Raw genomic sequence first — 10,521 nt, forward strand, 5'->3', positions numbered from 1 at the left:
TTGCATGGAAAAAAAAAGCTGGGTTTGTTTCCAGCTCTGATGGCTTATAATGTATTTTAACTGCAGGAATCTCCCCATCATGTATTAATTATGGTTTACAGATAAAATCATTATCATTATGTAATGAAAATGCAAGTAAATTACTTTTAATATCATGTACAGAAAAAACTTCTCAACAAAAGCCATGCAATTTTTATATCATCTTCTGTTTATCAGATTTACTCCAACCCGCTGTGGATGTTTGGCATTCTTTCTCTCTCCAGCCAACAGGGGATTTGTTAGAAAGATCTCTCCTAATAGTCATTCAAAAGCATCACTTTTGAGTACATTAATGAATACTCTTGTCAACTTTCCACAGACTATGAGTTACTGGGTCCACAATCATTTCTCTTGCTAACATCTTAGAATTTCCATCCAGGCTCAATCACCTCTCTTGAGTGGATAAAGAAAAAAAAATAGCAAGCAGGGCTCACTTAAACATTTCTAGAGGTTTTTCTAGGTAATGTTGCATTTCTTCAGGGAATCACAACAAGACAATTGAGTGCAATCCTTCTGAGAATATATTTTAAGTGCATACTGATATTCAGTGTAGTATGTTTGAATATCCTTTGCTTAGAAATTTATATTGATTTTACAAAAGAAGTTTCTCTCCGTTTCAAATAAGCAGGAAAAAAAATTTAAATTGAGTAGCAAATCACTAGTACAGAATAGAAAGCAAGCCAAATTGTTAATTACAAATTAATTAGCTGTGGCATTAACCCATTTTTTCTTACAGTCATCCTGGTGAATAATAAACAAATTTGTAGATAGTGTATTCACCAAATAGTTTTAATAATTTTCAACCTATAGCTTGTTCATGAACTGTTCACTGAGTAGTTGCTCTTGTTATTCATGGTGTCTGAATCACCTGATATTCACATACTATGTTTTGTGCACCCTAGCTGTAAGACTGGAAATGTTTGTATATGGTGAATAATGAAGAAAAAATAATTTTGTTATGAATAGAAAAATATTCATCTATGAAACAAATAAAAAAAGTCTTCTTCCATCACTGTTTACTCCAGGGGGAATTTTGCACCAAAAAAATTAAAAATTCTGTGCACAATATTTTAAAATTCTGTACATTTTATTTGTCAAAATAATATAAGCATGCCAGTTTCAATTATTTTGGTAATTTATTTCAAAATACCTGTCAGCAAATATGTTTGTAACAATACAGACAACAGAAAAGATTTAGGAAATATTTTTTGACAAATAGATTCCTTAATAGGCATATTAATACAGAACTTTAAATAATAATTTATTTAAAGTACAATATAGAAATGTATTTTCCACACCCCTCAGAAGCAGTGCAAAAGCTTGGGGGGTCCTGGGTAATGGAGGTTAAGCTGAAAGAGAGGTTAGTAATTGCTGCGAAGGAGCCTGGAAGTAAACATGGACGGTTGTTGGGGTATGAGTGGGAGGGAGGGATTATTAGGGAATCTCAACCATGCAGACCCTGGCTGACCACTAACCTCTCCCATTTAGACTCCTAGCCTCTCCCATTCAGTCAGGTAAATCTGCACCATCCCTGAGTGTCTCTGCACCCTCATCCCCCATCCCCATGTGTCCCTGCACCCCCTCAGCCACCCCCTATGTCCATGTGTCACTGCATCCTCTGTCCCCCATTTGGCCTTGCACCCCCACTCCCATTCAGCCCCTGTCTTAATGCTGTTACATCACTAGCTCCTGTGCCCCCACCCCAGTCTGTCCCCTTACAAGCCCTGCTGAATCCCAGTCTATGTCATCTCCTAGCAGCACCCCCAGCAGCCACTTCGTCCATCCATCCCCCTCATATCCCATGCCTCCTCACTTGGCCCCATGGGCAAGGCAGCCATTGCTCCCTGCCTCTCTGCAACTGGCTGCTCTAGCCCTGAGCTGGCTGCTTCTCATCTGGTGGCACAGCAGACCCTAGTTGGTGAGAGATGTAATTGCAGCCCCTCCCCAGCAGAATCTATTTTCTGTGGAGGAAAAAAGTAATCTGCAGGGGATACATGCGCAGTGGAACAGAACTCCCTCAGGAGTAACTGTTTGTGATTCACTGTTTCTAGGTATTCTTAATCCTGCCACAGTGCAAGGTGCTTATGGACCAGATGACCTCTTAAGGTCCCTTCTAGCCCTACATTTCTATCCTATGTATATGAAGAACAGACATTCCCTCACTCCTGTGAATAAAAAAGTCTTCTTGAATGTTCACAAATAGTGACTAAAAAGGTGCAAACTGTTCTTTAAAACTGTTTACTAACTTGTTCATTTTCAGCAATCTTCAGTACAGAGTCAGTCCCCTCTTGCAAAGTATTAAAAAGGGGAAATCATTTTATGCAAATAGCTTGCAATTTAATTAATGCAAATAAGGCCAGATCCTGAACCCATGTTAAATTCTCTTTGCACCACCCCAGCAGCAAGAAGTCAGGATTTCAGCCTTAAATTTATTCTGAAAGGGCAACTGGAAGATTCCTCTCTTATTTGGGAATCTCAGAATGGCATAAAGGAAACATAACCAACTATATGTCACATGATATATACCGCCACACAGGATTATTCTGGGCCTGGCACTAAAGGGAGAGGGTGTGGCTAGAAATTAAAAAGGGAGCAAGTGGAGTTGTATAAGGAGGTATTAAAGAGATGATGCACTAATCCAGGGATCGGCAACCTTTCAGAAGTGGTGTGCCAAGTCTTCATTTATTCACTCTAATTTAAGGTTTCGAGTGCCGGTAATACATTTTAATGTTTTTAGAAGATTTCTTTCTATAAATCTATAATATATAACTAAACTATTGTTGTATGTAAAGTAAATAAGGTTTTTAAAATGTTTAAGAAACTTCATTTAAAATTAAATTAAAATGCAGAGCCCCCCAGACTGGTGGCCAGGACACAGGCATTGTGAGTGCCACTAAAAATCAGCTCACGTGCCGACTTCGGCACGCGTGCCATAGGTTGCCTATCCCTGCACAGATCTATCATTGTATAGGAGAGCAGTGCATGAAGAGACCTCCATACTCATCCTGGGATCTGAAGGCCAAACTGTGTTCTTTCTGGCTCATGCCTTGCCTCATCACCAGTAAAAGAGATTCTGATATGTGAAATACAGTAACACCTGAAGCCCCATGGTTGTAAGGGGAGTTGACCATGTTATATTAAGGACAGAATTTTGGCCCAGAAACCAGACTTTGGTTCTGTTTCTGAAGTGCAAGTCAGTAGAATCCAGGTAATTTTCCAATAGTTGTATTGTCTCTGAGTACTAACAATAATAACTTATTTTTAATCACTGAAGTAAGAGGCTAGAACTCAGAATGTATACAGGGAGTAGGTCCGCTGGGTAAAAAAATACTACTTTTACACAACTTTTCAGGGTAGAATTGAATTTGAAGTTGCTGGTCCTGCTATACTATGGATTCCTTGATCAAGTATTGTTTTAAGAAATTTTTACCATATAACTAGTCATAACAGAAATTGACTCAGAGCAGATTTAAGTCATTTAATGCATCTGGCAGTAATTATTATTCTGCATTTAATAAGTAGGATTTTTTATTAGTTCAATGGTTTTATGCATTAATAAGATAGTGACTGCAACTTTGGTGCTTGGTCCCTGATTTTTCAGAAAGCTCAGTAATAGAGCTTATTCATACATTAAAGAGTTATTTTGGAAATCTAACCTATTTATCTATTGTGGCAAAAAGTCTGACCAACCTATTACCATTGTCAAAGCACACCCAAATCTCACTTCTATCTATACAAGTTTCTAAAGCAACTCTCACCAGAATATCTAAAGATGGAAATGTACCACATGAGATTCACCTTCCCAATGTCAGTCAGAGCTGCTTGCCTAATGCTCTAGGATCTTGTTTCATCTGTTCTCTGCTTTCTTTCTGAACCACTTTTTTTTTTACACATATATAGATCATAGACTTCTTGTCTCTTCAACAGCAGCTCAGAAAGAATAAGGCAATAACAGTACTCCATGATTATTAAGATAAACAGAAAACAGCAATACCAAAAATTTCATGGAAGAAGTCTCTTTGCTGTGACCCTTAAAAATCAGTATTTTTGTTGCTATCCATCCAACAGATTACTGTATCAGAAGAAGCTAGAATTTGTAGAGGATGGGCAAATAATCCACTCTTCAGGGTTTAGATGCAAGTGCATTGAGAAATAAGTTAGTGCAAACCAAAGTTTATTCTATTTAGTATAAGGTTGCCTACAGACTCAAATTGTGACACTAACAAATGACAAGTTCATTTATTTAAGTTCTTTGATTTCACTACATATGCAAAGGCACCTACTTTCTTTGTGGAATTGCTGGATTGCAAAAGATCAGTACTAACCTGGCTAAATTGGTTTGATAGCAAAATAAAGCTAAACAACAAACATACTTAAAACACATAAGAGACTGGATGCAAAATGAAATGGAAATCTGTTTTGCATAAAAAAATCCTTTTAACCCACTGTCCAAACATTGCTCCAAATGCTTGTCTGTAAAGGCACAAATGGATCTTATAGCGTTTAAAGTTGGTTTTATTACTTAAGAGTAGGTTTTAGTTTTTTAAGAGAATTAAATAGGCTTTTTTAGAGAAACTTTTATTTAAACATGATGTAAAAGTTTTAGTAAGTTTTAGACAACAGTTTAATTCAAATAATGGATGTGTTTTATTCACAGATAAGTCACACAATCCCTTGCTTTGCAGTTTACAGTTGCTGTAGCCATGGTTAATTAATTAAAAATATTAAAGCTAGGATTAACTTTTGGGCCTGATTCACAAATCATTTGATTGCCAGAACCATGAGTTGGCCAATGAATTTAGGTTATAGAAGTTAATATTATGATAACAATAAATTCTTCCTGCAGTTTTAATCATTATTTAATGATGTTTACTGTAAGTTAATAGACCCATTTTAATTATGTTTCATATATGAAGACGGGAACGAGAGAAGAGGAGAAATATTTTAAAAGGGTGAAATTAAATCTGTATGATTATAACATTCTTCTAAATAAAACTTCTAATTTAAATTATTTTTTATCTAGCATATAAAAAGGCTCACTCTTTTGTAGAAGAAAAATCCTTAGAGATATAATTTTAGTTATACAACCTACAATTCTACTTCATAAGATTTTCCTAATACATTTTGTGATAGTATTACTACGAAAAAAAAAAAACCCAAAAAACAAAAAAAACAACACCCTAGCTATATAATAGTGTAAATGTGGCATCGGATAACCATAACAAGGGAAACCCATTACATATTTTTTCCATGACCTATAATATTGCAGTGCAGATTGTCTTCTGCATTTAGGTCCCTATTTGAGCTGGCCCCAGGAATATGTTATGCAGGATTGATGATCATAATAGTCCCTTCTGGCCTTAAAAATCTATGCATCTATGAATTTGGAGTTTCTAGTTTAATACACTATTGAGATGTGTTCAGGGGTGAAAGTAAAATACAGCTCTTACCGGTACAGGTCCCACTCTGCCCCCCTTCCCCCGGAAGCGCAGGGCCTCAGATGGAAGAGGCGGAGTCAGGGGTGGAAGTAAGTTACATTTTTTACCTGTACAGTCCAAACACAAGCAACCCACCTTTTCCCTCAGCCAGTCCCCCTGCTCCCTGCTACAAGCTAGAGGGGAGCCCTTGCAGCCCCTGCTGAGTGGGAGGGTTGGGGGAACGCGGAGCTTAGCTGCGTCGGTCAGCCTGGCTGGAGAAGAGGGAGAGAAACAACAAACAAAAAAGTAACACTGAGTTTTCCCTTTTCAAGCTTTTATTAGCTTTGAGTTTGAACTTTTTGTTATGCAGCCAAAAGAGGTGAAAGTAAGCCAGTACTGAATGCTCCACTTATTTGCCGGTACACTACTGCACCTTTTTTTACTGGTACTCCATACCAGGCCCTACTGGCTTACTTTCACCTCTGGATGTGTTTTTCCAAAATGTTTGTAAAAGACTTTTTCCACAAACAAGATACCTTTTACTTTTCAAATTCTCATATCTCCACAATGCAGTATCTGCCCAGAGAACATGCATGAGAAATTTGATGTAGCATTTAGCTGTCTCAAAGGATTATAGAAGGATGTGGGATCAAACTATATCCTAAAATGGAAAGCTAGTCACAAGCTCAATTATGGCATTACAGCCACAGCTCAATAATTATGGCAAAGGAAATAGAGAAAGAAAATGGACTTCTTTAAGAAAGGAAATAACTAAGAAGCTGTGTGGGGGGGAAACTTACTGAGGAGATGAATTGCACTGGATGGCAAGATTAATGAGATAAATAAATGTAAGCACTAGGAAACAATATATTCAGGCAGCTATTAAACCAGGGGTGGGCAAACTATGGTGGGCAAACTTCTGGAAGTAGCCAGCACGACATCCCTGCGACCCCTGGGAGGGGGCAGAGAGGGCTCCGTGCGATGCCCTTGCCTGAGGGTACCACCCCCCTCAGCTCCCATTGGCCGGGAACCACAGCCAATGGGAGCTTCAGGAAAGGTATCTGCAGGCAAGGGCAGCACGTGGAGCCCTCTGCCCCCCCTTCCCCAGGGGCCACAAGGATGTGGTGCCGGCCACTTCCAGGAGCAGCGCGGAGCCAGGGCAGGCAGGGAGCCTGCCTTGGCCCCTGTGCATACCGCTGCCACCCTGGAGCTGCTCCAGGAAAGCAGCGCCGGTCTGGAGCTTGCACCCCAAACCCCTTCTGCACCCCTCACCCTTCTTGCACCCCAATCCCTTGCCCTGAGCCCCCTGCCGCACCTCTCCTGCATCCCAACCCCCTTCCCTGAGCACCATGCCATACCTCAACCCACTGCCCTTAGCCCCCTGCCACATCCCAACCCCCTTCCCTGAGCACCCTGCCGTACCTCAACCCCCTGCCCTTAGCCCCCTGCCACGTCACAACTCCCTGTCCTGAGCCCCCTGCCGCACCTCAACCCCCTGCCCTTAGCCCCCTGCCACATCACAACCCCCTGTCCTGAGCCCCCTGCCGCACCTCTCCTGCATCCCAACCCCCTTCGCTGAGCACCCTGCCGTACCTCAACCCCCTGCCCTTAGCCACCTGCCACATCACAACCCCCTGTCCTGAGCCTCCTGCCGCACCCCTCCTGCACCCCAACCCCCTGTCCTGAGGCCCCACCCACACTCCGCACCCCCTCCTGCACCCCAACCCCCATGCCCTGAGCCCCCTTGTACACCCCACACCCCTCCCGCACCCCACCCCCTTCCCCAGCACTACATTCATGGCCCTGCATGCAATTTCCCCACCTAGATGTGTCCCTTGGGCCAAAAAGTTTGCCCACTCCTGTATTAAACTGTTAGGCCTGGTCTACACTAAAAAGGGGGTTTGAATTAGGGTACGCAAATTCACCTACGGGAATAGCGTAGCTGAATTCGAAGTACCCTAGTTCGAACTACTCACCCGTCCAGATGCGGCGGGGTCGAACTCCGCGGCTCCCCCGTCGACTCCACCACCGCCGTTTGCAGTGGTGGAGTACCGGAGTCGACCGCGGCGCTTCCGGAGTTCAAACTATCGTGTCTAGATCAGACGCGATAGTTCGAACTCCGAGAAGTCGAACTCACCGCGTCGACCCGGACGGTAAGTGTGGACTAGCCCTTAGTGTAATAGAAAAATCACTGTAAAAATTAAAAGCATGTAGTTAATCTCCGGCTTGTGACTTAAAACTGTAAAAATTCAGGAATCCCCATCTGATGAGCAAGTTCAGTGGGGGCAAAGGTCGGGGAGCGGAGGGAGAGAAAGAGAGAAAGGGAAAACAAAAGTTCTCCAAATTGGTCAGGCTAATCCGGGGTGGGGGAGGAGAAATTCCTTGGAATTTTAGTCCCTACAAGTCTCAGTCCATATGCTGAAACTGTCAGAACTGCCTGCCTCAGGGCCGGCTACAGGCACCAGCTGAGCAAGCTGGTGCTTGGGGCAGCAGATTCTAGGGGGCGGCTTCCGCCCAATCCTAGGGCGGCACTGACGCTTTTTTGTTTGTTTGTTTGTTTGCTGCTCTGGCCGCCCTGTAGGGGGCAGAGGAGGGGACCGCCCTGCAGCAAATTTGGCAGGGCAGCTCACGTCCTTCCCTCCTCACCAACTGGAGCAGCTCAGAGCCCTCCCGTCAGGCAGCGCGGAGGTCGGGGCCGTGGGGTGAGCGCCCCCCTGAAGCCCTGTCTGCTCCCCTTCTCTCTCTCCCCCCTCGCTCCCTCCCGTTCCCCCCCATTAGACCAGGCGTGCACTCTGCAGCACAGGGAGTCCCCTGGCTCCGGCCGCCCTGTGGGGGTTTTTTGTTTTGTTCTCCCCTGCTTTGCCGGCCGTGCCGTTCCCCCACCCCCACTTTGCCGCTCCAGCCGCACCGCAGGTTGTTTTTTTTTCACCTGCTTTGCCGCTCCAGCTGTGCAGTTTTTTTTTGTTTTTCCCCCACCCTGCTTTACCGCTCCGGCTGTGCTGCAGGATTTTTTTTTCTTCCCTGCTTTGCCATTCCAGCTGCGCCGTTTTTTTGTTCCCTCGACCCTGCTTTGCTGCTCTGGCTGCGCCGTGTTTTCTTTTTCTTTTTTTTTCCCACCTTCTTTGCCGCTCCAGCGCCCTGTTCTCCCTCCCCTTTACCGCTCCAGCCCCACCGTGGTTTTATGTTGTTGGTTTTTTTTCTTCCCTGCTTTGCTGCTCCGGCTGTGCTCCAGTTTCCCCCCCACCCCTTTGCCATTCCAGCTGTGCCGTTTTTTTGCCCTCCCACCCTGCTTTGCCGCTCTGGCCCCACTGTGGTTTTGTTTTTGTTTTTTCCCCTGCTTTGCCACTCCGGTGGCCCCTCCCCACCCCCTTTTTTTTTTTTTTTGCTTGGGGCGGCAAAAAAGCCAGAGCCGGCCCTGGCCTGCCTACTTACATACGTTTTTATATACACAACTGACATTCACAATGAACTGGCTGTCTTAGTAATATAATGCAACCTGAAAGGATGTTGTGGTGTCTTTTGCTCTTTATACAATATGAAAGAACCACATGGGCTGAGGGTCCAAATAACCCTGTTTACTAACTATATGCTGCATTCAATGCTAGCTACCTGTATACCCTGTTGCTCTGCTTCTTGTGGTTTCTGGAACATAGAAGACAATGAAGACCACTAGAGGGCTCACAAACTATTTAAAAAGTTGTGTCCAGTTCCTATACACTAAACATTGGCTGGTTACATTTTTTGGAAGTCAATTTAACTTTCAGTTCATGTGCCTAACTTTTATTATTGTTGATAAAAGCTAAAGAGAAATACAGACTAGTGCAGATAATCTGATTTATCCTTAAGGTACATTATGTCATAATGAAATTTTAGTACTATTTTTACTGAGGTAGTGCCCAGAAGCCCAATGATGATTGGGACCCCATTGTGGTGGTGGGAGTGGGAGTGAGTGGGTGTAGAGACTGTCCCTAACCCAAAGAGCTTGCAATCTTAAAAACAAATACAGTTGTGGAAACTTTTATGCAGGTAGAAAAGATGTCTACCAATTGATCAAGTTGTGCGACCCTGTTTTTTTCCCCCCTAAACATTCAGTTTAAGATAGGTCTACATTTGAGCTGGAAGGTGCAATTCCCAGCTCACGTAGACATATCTGCTCTAGCTCACTAAACATAGCAGTGTAACCAGGGAGCGTGGGAGGTGTCTTGGGCTAATGGCCCAAGTACATACCCCAGAGAGGTGGGTGGATATGCACTCAGACTCCTAATCAGAGCTGCCACCCATGCTGCTCCAGATACACTGCTATCGTTAACCTGCTAGTTAGAGCAAAGCTAGACGGGTATGTCTACGGAAGTTTGAAATCCCAACTCCCAGCTCAAATGTAGATGTACCCACAAAATGCTTTTGTTTGACATGGAATATTAACTCACTAACTTGTTTTTAGCAGTTATCTATCATGCTTCACACACAACAGGTAAATTACTGTGTGACTGGCACCAATTTCTATTGTTCATAGTTCTTCCCTTGTCCTACTCTTCACTGTCCTCTCTTTTTTTTGTCACTGCATGCATCCAGTGCTGATTTTTGTATGCCATTCAGACACCCTTTTAATCTGTATTTCACCACTCAGAACCCCCAATCAATACACTCCCCAAGTTCCTATTCTAATCTCAGAACTCCTGCACCATCTTACTTCAGATACTCCCCAAGAAGGAAAGTGGATGGTAAAGTTCCTCACTTAGCTCATTGGCAGCCTAGCTCATCTGCTTCCAATTTCTGTGTGAATATGGAGGAGAAGAGAAGTTATGTCACTGAGCTGAGAGGGAATCAATAGCTGCATAACTCTTTAGAATGGAAGAGCTCCATCTATGTGAGCACGTATAGCAAACACTGTAGAGTATAGTCTGTGCACAGGTAAGAAGTGTGATTGGTGTGTAATTGAATGAAATGCTCTGAAAGGACTGAGATGCCATGCTGTTGAATACCAGCTCAATTTGAGTCCATGGTCACAGAATCTCTTTGGAATGATATTGTGCTGAATGCATGAATTTGTAAACTCAAGGGTCAT

This window comes from Mauremys mutica, chromosome 5, assembly GCF_020497125.1.
Source record: "Mauremys mutica isolate MM-2020 ecotype Southern chromosome 5, ASM2049712v1, whole genome shotgun sequence".
NCBI lineage: Eukaryota > Metazoa > Chordata > Testudines > Geoemydidae > Mauremys > Mauremys mutica.